At 43.2% G+C, this 7,177-nt stretch overlaps 1 pseudogene; it reads right to left on the bottom strand.

The window, feature by feature from the left end:
- Positions 1-235: 235 nt before the first annotated feature.
- LOC127230759 (40S ribosomal protein S8-like) overlaps positions 236-7,177 on the bottom strand; it is a 98,507-nt pseudogene continuing 91,565 nt past the window's right edge.

Here is a 7,177-nt window from a genome sequence, read left to right as displayed (position 1 = left end):
AAATCTGATTATTGATAAATATGACTTTTCCCTGCTCCTCAATAAAAATATTAATAACAGAACATTGTCATGAGTACATTAAAAAAATCTAAGGAATAAAATTGGACCCAGACTTAGTTAAGTTAAAAGATATTGTCTTCATTGATTCAGTCAGCTAAAACATAATACCCTAGACTTGGTAAATTTTTTTTGTAGAACAATAAATACCTTTCTTACATGAGCTATGACTGATGGTTTACTTGACTTTCTGGGCTTTGGTCTTCCTCAGGTAGAACTTCTAGCACACAGCCATCTGCTCTGCCACACTGGCCTGGTCTATGGAGCTGTTCCCCCAGAAGATGGCTGATTTTGGCATCTTTTTTTGTTTGTTTGTTTTTGTTTTTTCCCTTCCATCATATTTCTTTTGAATTTTCTTTGTTTTTTGTTTAACATTTCTTCCTCCTCAGGAGTCAGCTTGGCTCCCTCCTTTTGGCCCAGGGGCAGTGCCTAGCAGGACTCATACCACTGTCAGTACCATGTGCTGTCAACGAGCTCAGTGCAATTCTTCACCAGTCTTGGTGTGGACCAGCTCACTATTGGATGCATTGTAGACAACATCAGTGATCCTTGTTTTGTGAGTACAGCACTCAGAGCCCCAGGAAAAGTTTCCAACATCCAATCTTAGGGCACTGTACTTCTTAGTGCCTACTTGAACTCCGACTGTGTGTGGTATGACGAGGGCCAATGTTAGTGTTGGCAACAGGCCGCCCCAGCTCATACTTCTGCTTCCTGTGGTAGGGCTTTCTTTCTCTTACCCCTGTTCTTGCAGCACGTATGCCAGTTGTCCAGAGAGATGCCCTCTATCACTTGGTGCTGGCTAGAAAGAGGAAGCGGAGTTAGTAATTTTTAAGCAACAGAAATTCATTGCTCATAGTTCTAGAGGCTGGGATTTTAAAGTTCAGAGGGTTAGCAGATTAAGTGCCAGATAGAATTGGGTGAAACCTCTGTGTGTCATCTCATGACAGTACAGACAAACCATCTCTCAGACCTCTTTGAAAAGATATTCATGAAGGATCTACTTTTAACTGAATCACATTCCAAAGGATCCCCACTTTTTAAAACTATAGCCATGGTGATTGAATTTCAACATGATTCTCTCTCTTCCTCTGTGTGTGTGTATGTGTGTGTGTGTGTGTGTGTGTGTGTGTGTGTGTGTGTGTGCATGTGGGTGTATGGCTATGTTTAAGTGTGTGCACACACATTTGTTGGTACAGGGCTATAAACAATCTTGCAATGGTGGGGTTTTACAGTCTGGAAAAGGCAGCCTTGAGTTTGGATGACCCAGGCTACAAAGACCTAGTCTCCCGATTCTGGGTTGGCTCAGTCCACAGGCTTTACATGTGGTCCCTTGCCATGTTGAGCCACCATTGTCCGTGCATCCTACCACGGTGGAGTTAAGTCTTACTTCCTCAGCCTGCCGCAGGAGGGTGTTTAATTCTACCCTGTGTAAGATAATGTGTTGTCCACTAACCCCTGGGACAGAAGAGAGGAAGAAAATTCTAGATTTTTTATATAAGAGGAGGGTGAATACTAAAAATACAAATAGTCTCGATGATAGCACTGGGATGGTGTCATCACTGTCCCAGCAATGGCTAGTGATCTATTACATACTGCCATGGACTGCACACATTAGCATATCTAGTCTTTGCCAAAGCTCTGTGAGAGACACACCCACAGCCATCATTTTACAGGCAGGCGACTACCACACAGAGACTGAGTTCATGTAGGTGAAAGCTGTAGAGCTGAGGACTCTGTCCTGGTGACCAATGCATTTGCACCGTACACTTGGCTGTGTGCATTTCTGTAGCTGATGCAACTACTCTTTAACCAAGGATGGCAGTTAAGTATGCGCATACTTCTCCCTCATTTCCCTGACCTTGCACATACTCCAGAAAAGACTGAGACCTAGGGTCTTGAATGGGATAACTGTGTCTTCAGCTACAGATATTTGACTCGTAGAGTGGGGATCATGTGACCTTGTGCTTTCCCTTTCCTAACAGGTAAATTTAGCACATAATAGAAATGTTTGTTATCACTTTGAGATACCATTTTACTCCTGCCAGAATGGCTAAAATTAGAAACACCAATGACAACTCATGCTGGAGAGGACGTGGAGAAATGGGAACACTCCTCCACTGCTGGTGGGAGTGCAAACTCATACAGCCATTTTGGAGATCAGTATGGCAGTTCCTCAGGAAAATGGGAATTAGTTTACTACAGGACCCAGCAATCCCCGTCTTAGGCATATACCCAAATGATCCACATCCATGCAACAATGACATGTGCTCAACTATGTTCATAGCAGCATTATTTGTAATAGCAAGAACCTGGAAGCAACCTAAATGCCCCTTAACTGAAGAATCTACACATCTACACAATGGAATACTACTGTGCAGAAAAAAATAATGGAATCTTGAAATTCGCAGGCAAGTGGATGGCACTTGAAGAAACTATCCTGAATGAGGTAACCCAGTCACAAAAAGAGGAACATGGTATGTACTCGCTCATATATGGATTTTAGACCTAGAGCAAAGGATCACGAGCCTATAATTCACACCACCAGAGGAACTAGTATACAAGGTGTTTTCTAAGAGATTCATATAAAGTCCCTCACAGAACAGGGAAGGGACAAGTCCCCCAGAGCTCAGGGGAAGTGTGGGGGGGCAGTGAATGGAGAGAGAAGTAGGAGAAAGAGAGGGGGAGGAGAGGAAAGCATGTGCGACTGGGAAGATTGAGTCAGGGTAGGAATAGAAGACAGAAGAGAGAGAGAGAGAGAGAGAGAGAGAGAGAGAGAGAGAGAGAGAGAAAGTAAACATAAAAGAGGGAGCCATTATTGGTTTGAAGAGAAAACCGAACCTAAAGAAAGGTCTAGATACCTACAAGACTGCCGCCAACTAACAATTTGAGATTTGAGCAACCGTGGAAAGGCTACCATAAATGCCCTTCCCGGATAGTGAGATCAACAACTAACTTATCCACCATCATGGAGCCCTCATCTAGTACCTTTTGGAAACAGAAGCAAACACTCATATCTAAACACTGAGTTGAACTAGAATCCAGATGCAGAGGGAGAGGACAAGACCAGGTTGCAGAAACACATAGAGACAGCTGACCTGAACAAGAAGGAGCTAACAGGCTCCCAGACTGATAGCTGGGAATCCAGCATGGGACTGACTTGGGTCCCCCCTGATATGGGTCTCAGCCAGAGGACTGAGCAGTCTAAGGGACCTCAGACAGTGGAGCCAGGATGTATTCCTGGTGCACAAAAGGACCTTGTGGATACATCCTCCAAGGAGGGATACTCCCTTAACCTAGAGACAGGAGAGAAATCCTAGTCCCTACTTCAAATGACTTGACAGATCTACATGACCCCACCTGGATGGCATTGCCCTACATGTGGAATTGGGGTGGGGGGATGGGAGGGGAGGGTGGTCAGGGTGCATGTGAGGGGGCAGAGAGGGTAAGAGGGAGGGAGGGAGGGAGAGGGAACTGGGGTTGACATGTAAAATAAAAAGAAATAATAAAGTAAAATAAAATGAAAAGAGAAATGTTTATTATCTTGTATTTTGGACATAAAGGTTTTACTCTCAGGTAAATTGAATGTCTTTGGTACCTTTGGTGAGGAGTGGAGTAGGAGACCTAAACATTTGTCCACTCTCTCCACTCCTCCAAAATATATTTTGGACATGAGATGTACTTAAAATGATTAAGATTTTATATTACTTACACCATGAAAACATAAGAGACACTGCTACCTGGCTAACTCCAAGATGTGGAATCCTAGGAGAATAGTTACATCCACTTACAAGGTCAACATCTATCTCAGGTACTTATTTCTTACACCAATAGGATTGCTATAATGCTTCAGCTTAAAATTTGGACTGGAGAGCCTTTTAAAAAAGTGTTTGAATCCTCAGGATGTCTTGGGAAAAGCTTTCTTGTAGTAAATGTGGCCTTTCAAAATCCCATTGAGGACATGGGATTTGTGGAACCCGATTAGCTAACCTTCAGTGGTCTGGACAAACTGAAATAGGCAGACTCTATAAAATGAAGTGACAGCTCAAGTGGTCTGATAAACTCTTGTAGAAATACAGATTTTTTTTTCCGTGCCTTTCTTTAAGCTTTTCTTAACCTCAAATTTTTCCTTGATTGACATCGAAGCATGACACACAGCTCTGCTCAGCCATGCTAGGGGAGACTAGGCAATAGAAGGACTGGAAGGATGCTCTATGAGGAAGTGGGTGAACATTTACATATAACATGGTAGGTTATGCTCAGCTACTACCTCCCTCCTCTTTAAGATTTATAGGTACTATTGTTCTGGTTTTTGAAATCTGGACCTGGCTGATGAATCCCACTTGACCTAGCAAAAATCCTTCACCATCCTTGTACAGTCTTTATCAGGCAGAGGGAGGAGTTTGTTTCCTGTGATCAAGGAGAAAAAGTAGAAGGAAGAGGAGCTCACTTACACAGCCTGTAAGGGGCAACAGTCAAGGGTTCGCTAAAGAATCCTGAAGAAGTAGGCTATAATACCGGTGGAAGAGAGTGAGGGCAAAAAGCGGGTAAAAAGTGAAGGCTTCCTTCTCCCATGTCCTTTACACAGGCTGCCACCCGCCTCAAAAGATCCAGTGGAGAATGATCTGTCACAGGTAAAGCTCAGCTGCATGAGTTTTAGTTAATTCCAGAGGTAGTAAAGTTGATAGCCAGAGATAGTCATCACAAATGGTAGAATAAATCTTTTCAATGACAGAGAGATACACATTGTGACTTTCCTTTGTTCTTAAATGGAAACAGAAGCTCGGGCACAAAGTCACATAGCTGCAAGGTTTAGCTATGGGGCAAAGACTCAAGTCTGGATTTTTAGACTTTATGTATTTGTTCTTGCAAACCCCATTATTGATAATCAGTTATTTGAAACATATAGAATTGGGTTGATATTGTAGTTACTTTCCTATTGCTGAAAAGACAACCAAGGCAATATAGACAAGAAAGAGTTTATTCGGGGCTTAAAATTTCAGAGAGTCCATGACCATCATGGTAGGGAGCATGGAAGCAGGCAGGCAGGTGTGTTGCTGGAGAAGGAGCTGAGACCTTACACCATTTCGATCCACAAGCACAAGGGAAAGAGAGAAAGCGAGCGAGCGAGCGAGCGAGCGAGAGAGAGAGAGAGAGAGAGAGAGAGAGAGAGAGAGAGAGAGGACTTTTGAAACCTCAAAGGTCCTCCCCAGTGCCACATCTCCTAATCCCTCCTAAACAGTTGTACCAGCTAGGGACCAAGTATTCAAACACATGAACCTTTGGGGACCATTTTCATTCAAGCCACCACAGTTTAGGAAATGCCTAGGAATGGTTTACTATGGATTTATTGATTTCCACAACAGACATTCATTGAGCACCTACTGTAGAATATTGGAGTGAACAAATCAGATGAGAATTATCACTGAACTTGTGGAGCTTAAACTGTACAGGGAGCAAGGAGGTAGACAGGTAACAAACATAGCAAATGCATAAAAAAGGAGCTCCCTATGGGAGCTATAGTCAAATAAGAAAGCCAAAAGCAAGATAGTGGTAACTGGCACAGAAAGAAGAGGGACCTTTAAATTTAAAGTTTAGTAAGGATATAGACCATACTTTGGGAAGATGCTCCAAGCAGAGGGGTCACCAATGCCAAGGCCCTCATTTGACAACATCCCTGAAAGGTTTGAACTCCATTGCAGCAGGACACTCTGGGAAAGGGACAGTACACTAGAGGGAGTGAAGTTCCTTTGGGCTGAGATGATCAGGAGCTCCCAAAGGGCAGGAGCGCAGGAGTGGCATGACTGGATGTGTTACTCTAGCAGCTGTGAAGAGAATGGGGGAGTGAGAGTAAGGAAAGACATTACAATAATCCAGGTGAGAACCAGGGTAGTTGGGATTAGACGGAGAATGCAGGAAGTGGTTGTAGAGAGCTCTTACGGATGTTAGTTGTGGGGCAGATGGGAGAATTGATGCAGGTTTTGAGAAAATAAGAGGAACGGAGGAGGGTTTCTCCAGATTTTGCCCTGAGCAACTGGGAAGACAGTAGCTCCATGAACTGAGGTTGTGAATGGAGATTGGCGGGAATGATCAAGTTCTGTGTGTGGAGGCGTTATCTTTAGGCCAGTAAGAGTAGGTGCTAACTACAACCCCAGAGGATGGAAAAACCGTGTCAATTGAGAGGAACCAAGCAGACTGAAGAGCTGTGAGGAACCCAAGAGAGAGGTGCCCTGCAGGCCAGCTGTTGCTGTGTTTCAGTACTTCCTTACAAATCTCATGTTAATGGTGTTTGCAGACAGGGCTTTGGGAGGTAGTCAGCGGTACATAATGTCATGAGGGTGTGGGCCGTGATGCTTTTGTTTTTTTCAGAACTAAAAGAAGAACTGGGGATAATGCTTGCTTGGTCTCCATATGATGCCTTCCATCTTGTTACAAAACAGCAAGAAGGCCTCCACCAGATGTTGAACAGATGTTCACACTGGTCTTAAGAACCCTTAGCCAAAGAAACATTCCCCCATTTTTTTTTTCCCTTTTGAGATTGGGTCTTGCTATGCAGCCTTGGCTTGTCTAGAATTTACTATGTAGACCAGATAGGCCCTGAACTTTTGGTGATCCTCCTGCTTCTGCTTACCAAGTTTTGAGATTTTAAAGCATGCACTATTATGCTGGGCTTAAACTTTTATTCTTTATCAATAGCATTAAAAAAAAAACCTAGAAGAATTTTGAATGCTATCACCACAAATGACTGATATATATTTGAAGAGATAGCCCCATTCACCCTGATTTGAACAAAATGTGTCTATGTATCAAAATATCAGATAATACCCTGTATAAATAAAACATCACTGCTGATGTTTCAGAATATGGTGGCCTGAGGCTGGCCATTGGGTTTTGTAACATGGTGCTTTGACAACAGTGGTGTTCGCAGAATTGACTGGCTTGTGGCATGAACTTGATTAGAAAGGGTTAGGGAGGTATCAGAGAGAGTGGAGAGTTTTGTTTGAAGGAAAGGATAATAGCACGGTTTTAAAGTTATTGGGATAGTCTAGTAAAAAGAAAAACTAAAGATGCAGAGACTGGCAAATTGTTTTAGTGAGGAAAGAGATGGAGTAGGTCTCCACAA

This window comes from Phodopus roborovskii, unplaced genomic scaffold, assembly GCF_943737965.1.
Source record: "Phodopus roborovskii unplaced genomic scaffold, PHOROB, whole genome shotgun sequence".
In the NCBI taxonomy this organism is placed as follows: Eukaryota; Metazoa; Chordata; class Mammalia; order Rodentia; family Cricetidae; genus Phodopus; species Phodopus roborovskii.
This window is presented reverse-complemented; position numbering and strand designations above follow the sequence as displayed.